The sequence below is a fragment of the Aegilops tauschii genome, chromosome 5, assembly GCF_002575655.3.
Source record: "Aegilops tauschii subsp. strangulata cultivar AL8/78 chromosome 5, Aet v6.0, whole genome shotgun sequence".
Taxonomy (NCBI): Eukaryota; Viridiplantae; Streptophyta; class Magnoliopsida; order Poales; family Poaceae; genus Aegilops; species Aegilops tauschii.
Window position 1 is genome coordinate 479,191,262 of NC_053039.3, and position 10,390 is coordinate 479,201,651.

The 10,390-nt window shown below is 43.4% G+C and overlaps 1 non-coding gene across 1 annotated transcript; it reads right to left on the reverse strand.

Annotated features, from left to right (window-relative positions):
• Positions 1–493: 493 nt before the first annotated feature.
• On the reverse strand, positions 494–632 carry LOC120965704 (small nucleolar RNA Z247). Its single transcript, XR_005758731.1, has one exon. It is a non-coding gene; the product is annotated as a small nucleolar RNA Z247 (small nucleolar RNA).
• Positions 633–10,390: the final 9,758 nt, after the last annotated feature.

The window sequence follows — 10,390 nt, forward strand, 5'->3', positions numbered from 1 at the left end:
GACCGATGTGTTTGATAACCATACCTGATCCACTGGCAGTGTGAATCTGCTCGTTCCCGGTGTAGCGGTCACGTACGGTCAGCTTCTCCAAATCTCCTGTGATGTGATCGGTGGCACCACTGTCCAAGTACCAGTTGGTGTCCACCCCGTACTGCGGTGTAGCGAGGTTGGCCGACTTCTCCTCCATGCCTTGGTAGGATTCGTCATAGCGCTTCCAGCACTTCCAGGGTGGATGGCCCATCTTGCCGCAGATCTGGCACTGGACCCTAGGGGCAGAGGCATGGTTGTTGTAGCTACCCCCCGCCGCTATTGTTGCCGTTGTGTCCGCCTCCGCGACCTCCTGGCTTGGAGTAGCTGCCGCCGCGCCCGCCGCGGTCACCACCATTGCCGCCTTGGCGGCGACCGCGATCACCACCGCCAGCGCCGTTTCTACGGCCTCGAGTAGCGGCGTTAGCAGAGGATTGGGACCCTCCGCCCCGAAGATTGAGCCTCATTTCGAAGCTCGACAGCTGTGAGAACAGCTCAGCCACGGTCACCGGCTCCACCCGGGAACACATGGCGGACACCACCGGGTCGAAGTCTTCATCTAGCCCGGCCAGGATGTGGGAGACGATGTCGTCGTCGTCCACCCTCTTCCTTGCAGCGATCAGTTCGTCGCAGAGAGACTTGATCTTCCCGACGTAGTCGGTGATGGAGGAGTTGCCCTTCTGCAAGTTGGCGAGGGCGATCCGGACATTGGTGGTCTGGGAACGGGTGTGAGTTGCAAGCGTCCCTTCCACCGTGTTCCAGAGCTCAACAGAGGTGTGGCATGAAGCAACCTGGATGGCTATCTCACGAGGAAGTGTCGTCAGGAGATAGGAGAAGATTTGTTGGTCTTGAGCATACCAGGTTTGGAAATCAGGGTTCGGCGCTTCCGCCGTCGTCTTGCCGTCAGACGAGGCCACATCAATCTGCATGGGCGGTGGCGGTTGCTCGATGTCGAGGTACTTGGCCATCTGTGCTCCTCGGATGGCCAAGAGCACCGTCGCCTGCCATAGAGCCTGGTTGCCCTTCGTGAGCTTCTCGGTGGTGGCGTGTGTGAATGGCGAGGATGGGAAGGAACTTGAAGACGCCATGGATGTGCTCGAGGATGGCTCTGGTTGCCATGTAAAAGCTACGATTGTGGAAGCGTATTGCCTTCCTCGCAGGGACGCGTTCGTGTTAAATACTCAGAAGATTACATCATGCGCAGGTTGTTGCTAAGCTTTGCCCCTACTCCAAGCTATACAAGATAAGGCTCAACTTATACTAACAACGTGCGCCATTTACACAAGATACACATGCATACAATATACGTGACATCTATGTCACGTTACACACCTGAACAGCCATCATCTAACACTCTCTCCGTCAGTTTCTTTTTTGTTTGCGTATAAAATTTGGTCAAAGTCAAGCCTCGTATAGTTTGACTAACTTTATAATAAAAAAAGATTAACATACACAACATGAAATCAATATTATCAGATGCATCATGAATTGATATTTTTATGTTGTGTATGTTGATATTTTTATCTCAAGCTCTGGCTGGGCTTCTCGCTCCCGGACGACAGCCCCCCCCCCCCCCGTGGGCACCTTGATCTCGGTGTGCAGCCCCCTTTCCTAGGTTATGCGCCTTGGACCTCTCTGCCATGGACGGCGCGGAGCAGCCACCGGCACCACGGGGTATTTGTGATTTTCTTGACCTGCCCGAGGATAACAAGAGGAGGATGATATTCGAGCTCCATCTGGTTAACTTGGGCTCTGGCATGCTCTGCATCGCCACGCTACTTAGGAACTTGTTGCGCGTACCTGCACCACACATGCCACTGACAGACGATGAGGACGACTCGCCATGCATCTCAGATGAGGACAACATGATGGATCTCCTTTGCGACGAGATTGTTATCTTAACTGGAGTGAAAGTGGAGAGATGCTGCAACGACGGCGAGGCTCCTCTTTAGATGATCAAGCACAAGTCTAGACGTTACGACTTAAAACAGTATACCATGAAGTCCGTGCTCTAACCCATTTTTTCTTGGTCAAACGGATGATATGCTATGTTATTTTCATGTAATGTACGAGACATTCAACGATTTTCGTTTTTTGCTTTTAGGTTATTTTTGTTAGTTTGTTTAACCAACTATTATTGTATCCTTGCGTGTCTCTGGTTAATTGCCAGAGTTTCTGCTGCGTGTCAAAATGATGTCTATTGCGAGTAATAAACTATTAAAAATACATTTGAATGTCAAATGAATGAACTTGGTATCTCTGGTGCATTTCATATGATTGTAACTATGCAGATGTCTTTAATCATATAAGAAACTAAATCAAACATGTTGTTCATAGTACAAGTTCTTGTGATCAAAGTCCTTTAGCATTTCCTGAACCATTCACTACTCAAAAAGGCAGGAACCTAACAAACAAGGTCACTGACCTGATTGATCCTGCTACAAATACCCGGGATGAAGACCTAGTGAAATAAACCTTTCTACCAGAAGATGCAAAGGTTATATTGCAAATTCCAATTCAAGAGCGCACTGAAGATTTCATAGCATGGCATTACGACAAAAAGAATTTTCTTCGTAAAATCTGCCTATAGATTAGCAGTGGATAGCACAACCCATGAACTCTCTTGCCGGACTAACTTCCTCCTCAAGTGCAGATGAAGACGTGGGCGGTTTCAATTGTCCAAATTTATGGGCGCTACACCCCCTGGCCTACCACCGCGAAGGAAACTCTAGTGCAGAGGTATGAAAGTAATAGTTTGCTGCCCTCTCTGTTTTAGGCTGGATGAGGATGTCGGGAGCTGTTTTGTTAAATGCAAGAAAGTAAAGGAGGTGTGGAGGAAAGCTATGTTGGAACATGTTAGACTATAACTAATTACTTGCAACGATGCCATGAGCTTTATGGATACAATTTCGAGCTTACACGAGGAAGATAAATTAAAACATGCATACTTTGGCGTTGGTGGCACTGGAGAAATAGGGCAAACATGGGAGATTCTACAAAAACTTCTGATGAGATATGCTCCTCAATTAATTACCATGCCATGAATGTTTTGAAGGAGAAGAAAAGAGAAGGAGAACATGAAGGAAATATGCCCTAGAGGCAATAATAAAGTTATTATTTATTTCCTTATTTAATGATAAATGTTTATTATTCATGCTAGAATTGTATTAACCGGAAACTTAGTACATGTGTGAATACATAGACAAAACAAAGTGTCCCTAGTATGCCTCTACTTGACTAGTTCGTTTATCAAAGATGGTTATGTTTCCTAACCATAGACATGTGTTGTCATTTGATGAATGGGATCACATCATTAGGAGAATGATGTGACGGACAAGACCCATTCGTTAGCTCAGCATTATGATCGTTACAGTTTCATTGCTACTGCTTTCTTCATGACTTATACATGTTCCTCAGACTATGAGATTATGCAACTCCCGAATACCGGAGGAACACCTTGTGTGCTACCAAACGTCACAACGTAACTGGGTGATTATAAAGGTGCTCTACAGGTGTCTCCGATGGTACTTGTTGAGTTGGTATAGATCAAGATTAGGATTTGTCACTCCGATTGTCGGAGAGGTATCTCTGGGCCCTCTCAGTAATGCACATCACTATAAGCCTTGCAAGTAACGTGACTAATGAGTTAGTTGCGGGGTGATGCATTGCGGAACGAGTAAAGAGACTTGCCGGTAACGAGATTGAACTAGGTATTGAGACACCGACGATCGAATCTCGGGCAAGTAAATACCGATGACAAAGGGAACAACGTATGTTGTTATGCGGTTTGACCGATAAAGATCTTCGTAGAATATGTGGGAGCCAATATGAACATCTAGGTTCCACTATTGGTTATTGACCGGAGACGTGTCTTGGTCATGTCTGCATAGTTCTCGAACCCATAGGGTCCGCACGCTTAACGTTCGGTGACGATCGGTATTATGAGTTTATGTGTTTTGATGTATCGAAGATAGTTTGGAGTCCCGGATGTGATCACGGACATGACGAGGAGTCTCGAAATGGTCGAGACATAAAGATTTATATATTGGATGACTATATTCAGACACCGGAAGTGTTCCGGGGGTCATCGGATATTTATCGGAGTGTCGGGGGGTTATCGGAACCCCCGGGGGAACTAATGGGCCAACATGGGCCTTGTGTGAGAGAGAGAGAGGAGGAGGCCTAGGGCTGGCCACGCCCCCCCTTGGGAGTCCGAATTGGACAAGGAGGGGGGGGGGCGGCGCCTGCTACATCTTGAGCACTGCGTTGGTTTTCCCTTGAAGAGGAAAGGGTGATGCAGTAAAGCGGCGTAAGTATTTCCCTCAGTTTTTTAGAACCAAGGTATCAATCCAGTAGGAGGCCACACACGAGTCCCTCGCACCTAGACAAACAAATAAAATCCTCGCAACCAACGCAATAAAGGGGTTGTCAATCCCTTCACGGTCACTTACGAAAGTGAGATCTGATAGATACGATAAGATAATATTTTTGGTATTTTTATGATAAAGATGCAAAGTAAAGAAAGCAAAATAAAAATGGTGCCAGAAATGACTTGTTGTCGGGAGAATAAATATGATGGAAAATAGACCCGGGGGCCATAGGTTTCACTAGTGGCTTCTCTCGAGAGCTAAGTATTACGGTGGGTAAACAAATTACTATTGAGCAATTGACAGAATTGAGCATAGTTATGAGAATATCTAGGTATGATCATGTATATAGGCATCACGTCCAAGACAAGTAGACCGACTCCTGCCTGCATCTACTACTATTACTCCACACATCGACCGCTATCCAGCATGCATCTAGAGTATTAAGTTCAAAAGAACAGAGTAACGCTTTAAGTAAGATGACATGATGTAGAGGGATAAACTGATGCAATATGAAATAAACTCCATCTTGTTATCCTCGATGGCAACAATACAATACGTGCCTTGCTGCCCCTACTGCCACTGGGAAAGGACACCGCAAGATTGAACCCAAAGCTAAGCACATCTCCCATTGCAAGAAAGATCAATCTAGTAGGCCAAACCAAACTGATAATTCGAAGAGACTTGCAAAGATAACCAATCATACATAAAAGAATTCAGAGAAGATTCAAATATTGTTCATATATAAACTTGATCATAAACCCACAATTCATCGGTCTCAACAAACACACCGCAAAAGAAGATTACATCGAATAGATCTCCACAAGAGAGGGGGAGAACATTGTATTGAGATACAAAAAGAGAGAAGAGGCCATCTAGCTAATAACTATGGACCCGAAGGTCTGAGGTAAACTACTCACACATCATCGGAGAGGCTATGGTGTTGATGTAGAAGCCCTCCGTGATCGATGCCCCCTCTGGCGGAGCTCCGGAAAAGGCCCCAAGATGGGATCTCACGGGTACAGAAGGTTGCGGCGGTGGAATTAGGTTTTTGGCTCCGTATCTGGTAGTTTGGGGGTACATAGGTATATATAGGAGGAAAAGTACGTCGGTGGAGCAACGTGGGCCCACGAGGGTGGAGGGTGCGCCCAGGGGGGTAGGCGCGCCCCCTACCTCGTGCCTTCCTGGTTGATGTCTTGACGTAGGGTCCAAGTCCTCTGGATCATGTTCGTTCCGAAAATCACGTTCCGGAAGGTTTCATTCCGTTTGGACTCCGTTTGATATTCTTTTTCTGCGAAACTCTGAAATAGGCAAAAAACAACAATTCTGGGCTGGTTAATAGGTTAGTCCCAAAAATAATATAAAAGTGTATAATAAATCCCAATAATCTCCAAAACAGAATATAATATAGCATGGAACAATAAAAAATTATAGATACGTTGGAGACGTATCAAGCATCCCCAAGCTTAATTCCTGCTCGTCCTCGAGTAGGTAAATGATAAAAATAGAATTTTTGATGTGGAATGCTACTTAGCATAATTTCAATGTAATTCTTCTTATTGTGGCACGAATGTTCAGATTTAATATGATTCAAGATAAAAGTTTAATGTTGACATAAAAATAATAATACTTCAAGCATGCTAACCAAGCAATTATGTCTTATCAAAATAACATAGCCAAAGCAAGTTATCCCAACAAAATCATATAGTCTGGTTATGCTCCGTCTTCCCCACACAAAATATTCACATCATGTACAACCCCGGTTTTAGCCAAGCAATTGGTTCATACTTTTTAACGCGCTTCAGCCTTTTCAACTCTTACGCAATACATGAGCGCAAGCCATGGATATAACACTATGGTGGAAATAGGTATAATGGTAGGGGTTATGTGGGAAGACAAAAGAAGGATAAAGTCTCACATCAACGAGGCTAATCAACGGGCTATGGAGATGCCCATCAATTGATGTCAATGCAAGGAGTAGGGATTGCCATGCAACGGATGCACTAGAGCTGTAAGTGTATGAAAGCTCAAACAAAAGAAACTAAGTGGGTGTGCATCCAACTTGCTTGCTGACAAAGACCTCGGGCATTTGAGCAAGCCCATCATTGGAATATACAAGCCAAGTTCTATAATGAAATTTCCCACTAGTATATGAAAGGACAAAACGAGAGACTCTCTATCATGAAGATTACGGTGCTACTTTGAAGCACAAGTGTGGTAAAAGGATAGTAACATTGTCCCTTCTCTCTTTTTCTCTCATCATTTTTTTATTTGGGCCTTTTCTCTTTTTTTTATGGCCTCTTTTTTTAGTCCGGAGTCTCATCCCAACTTGTGGGGGAATCATAGTCTCCATCATCCTTTCCTCACTTGGGACAATGCTCTAATAATGATGATCATCACACTTTTATTTACTTACAACTCATAAATTACAACTCAATACTTAGAACAAAATATGACTCTATGTGGATGCCTCCGGCGGTGTACCGGGATATGCAATGAATCAGAGCGACATGTATGAAAGAATTATGAATGGTGGCTTTTCCACAAATACAATGTCAACTACATGATCATGCAAAGCAATATGACAATGATGGAGCGTGTCATGATAAACGAAACGATGGAAAGTTGCATGGCAATATATCTCGGAATGGCGATGGAAATGCCATAATAGGTAGGTATGGTGGCTGTTTTGAGGAAGATATAAGGAGGTTTATGTGTGATAGAGCGTATCATATCACGGGGTTTGGATGCACCGGCGAAGTTTGCACCAACTCTCAAGGTGAGAAAGGGCAATGCACGGTACCGAAGAGGATAGAAAATTGCGGAAAGGTAAGTGTGCGTATAATCCATGGAATCACATTAGTCATAAAGAACTCATATACTTATTGCAAAAATTTATTAGCCCTCGAAGCAAAGTACTACTACGCATGCTCCTAGGGGAAGGGTTGGTAGGAGTTAACCATCGCGCGATCCCGACCGCCGCACAAAGGATGACAATCAATAAATACCTCATGCTCCGACTTCGTTACATAACGGTTCACCATACGTGCATGCTACAGGAATCACAAACTCCAACACAAGTATTTTTCAATTCCACAATTACTCAACTAGCACAACTATGATATTACCACCTTTATAGCTCAAAACAATTATCAAGCATCAAATTTCTCATGATATTATAATTAAAGCAAATTGCCATGCTGTTTTAAGATTCTCAAAATAATATAAGTGAAGCATGAGAGATCAATAGTTTCTATAAAACAAATCTAGTGCCGTGCTCTAAAAGATATAAGTGAAGCACTAGAGCAAAAACTATATAACTCAAAAGATATAAGTGAAGCACATAGAGTATTCTAACAATTTCCGAATCATGTGTGTCTTTCTCAAAAGGTGTGTACAGCAAGGATGATTGTGGCAACCTAATAAATAAAGACTCAAATAATACAAGACGCTCCAAGCAAAACACATATCATGTGGTGAATAAAAATATAGCTCCAAGTAAAGTTACCGATGGAAGTAGACGAAAAGAGGGGATGCCTTCCGGGGCATCCCCAAGCTTTGGCTTTTAGGTGTCCTTAGATTATCTTGGGGTGCCATGGGAATCCCCTAGCTTAGGCTCTTGCCACTCCTTGTTCCATAATCCATCAAATCTTTTACCCAAAACTTGAAAACTTCACAACACAAAACTTAACAGAAAATCTCGTGAGCTCCGTTAGCGAAAGAAAACAAAGCACCACTTCAAGGTACTGTAATGAACTCATTCTTTATTTATATTGGTGTTAAACCTACTGTATTCCAACTTCTCTATGGTTTATAAACTATTTTACTAGCCATAGATTCATCAAAATAAACAAACAACACACGAAAAACAGAATCTGTCAAAAACAGAACAGTCTGTAGTAATCTGTAACTAACGCAAACTTCTGGAACTCCAAAAATTCAGCCAAAATAGGAAGACCTATAAATTTTTTTTATTGATCAGCAGCAATTGGAATCAATATTTTATCACGTTCTGGTGATTTTTAACAATTATTTTCGTTAACAGAAAGTTTCTGGAATTTTCAGCAAGATCAAACAACTATCATCCAAGAAGATCCTATAGGTTAAACTTGGCACAAACACTAATTAAAAATAAAAAAACATCTAACCAGAGGCTAGATCAAATATTTATTCCTAAACAGAAGCAAAAAGCAAAAAACTAAAAATAAAATTGGGTTGCCTCCCAACAAGCGCTATCGTTTAACACCCCTAGCTAGGCATAATAGCAAGGATAGATCTAGGTATTGCCATCTTTGGTAGGCAATCCATAAGTGGCCCTCATAATAGATTCATAGGGTAATTTAATTTTCTTTGTAGGGAAGTGTTCCATGCCTTCCCTTAACGGAAATTGGAATCTAATATTCCCTTCCTTAATATCAATAATTGCACCAATCGTTCTAAGGAAAGGTCTACCAAGAATAATAGGACATGAAGGATTGCAATCTATGTCAAGAACAATAAAATCTATGGGCACATAGTTCCTATTTGCAACAATAAGAACATCATTAATTCTTCCCATAGGTTTCTTAATAGTGGAATCCGCAAGGTGCAAGTTTAAAGAACAATCATCAAAATCACGGAAACCTAGCAAATCACACAAAGTCTTTGGAATCGTGGAAACACTAGCACCCAAATCACACAAAGCATAGCATTCATGATCTTTAATTTTAATTTTAATAGTAGGTTCCCACTCATCATAAAGTTTTCTAGGGATAGAAACTTCCAACTCAACTTTTTCTTCATAAGGTTGCATCAAAGCATCAACGATATGTTTAGTAAAGGCTTTATTTTGACTATAAGCATATGGAGAATTTAGCACGGATTGCAACAAGGAAATACAATATATCAAAGAGCAATTATCATAATTAAATTCCTTGAAATCCAAAATAGTGGGTTCATTAATATCTAGAGTTTTGATCTCTTCAATCCCACTTTTACCAATTTTTGCATCAAGATCTAAAAACTCTGAATTTTCGGAACGCCTTCTAGGTAAAGGTGGATCATATTCAGTCCCATCATTATCAAGATTCATATTGGCAAACAAAGATTTAATAGGGGACACATCAATAACTTTTAGATCTTTGAGGGAGTCCTGGATTAGGGGGTCCTTGGATAGCCGGACTATATACTTTAGCCGGACTATTGGACTATGAAGATACAAGATTGAAGGCTCCGTCCCGTGTCCGGATGGGACTCTCCTTGGCGTGGAAGGAAAGCTTGGCAATACGGATATGTAGACCTCCTCCCTTGTAACCGACTCTGTGTAGCCCTAGCCCCCTCCGGCGTTTATATAAACCGGAGGGTTTAGTCTGTAGGACAACAACAATCATACCATAGGCTAGCTACTAGGGTTTAGCCTCTACGATCTCGTGGTAGATCAACTCTTGTAATACTCATATCATCATGATCAATCAAGCAGGAAGTAGGGTATTACCTCCATCGAGAGGGCCCGAACCTGGGTAAACATCGTGTCCCCCGCCTCCTGTTACCATCCGCCTTAGACGCACAGTTCGGGACCCCCTACCCGAGATCCGCCGGTTTTGACACCGACATTGGTGCTTTCATTGAGAGTTCCACTGTGCCGTCACCGAAGGGCTTGATGGCTCCGTTGATCATCGACAATGATGCGATCCAGGGTGAGGTTTTCCTCCCCGAACAGATCTTCGTATTTGGCGGCTTCGTACTACGGGCCAATTTGCTTGGCCATCTGGAGCAGATCGAGAGCTACGCCCCTGGCCATCAGGTCAGGTTTGGAAACTTGAACTATACTGCTGACATCCGCGGAGACTTGATCTTCGACGGATTCGAGCCCATGTCAGGTGCACCGCACAGTCACGACGAGCATGGCTTAGCTCTGCCGTCGGACAGTGTTCGGGAGATCGCACCTGCAACTACTCCGGCCCTCAATCCGGAGCAAATTGCGCCGTCTGAGGACGGGTGGATGGACCCCGCCACGG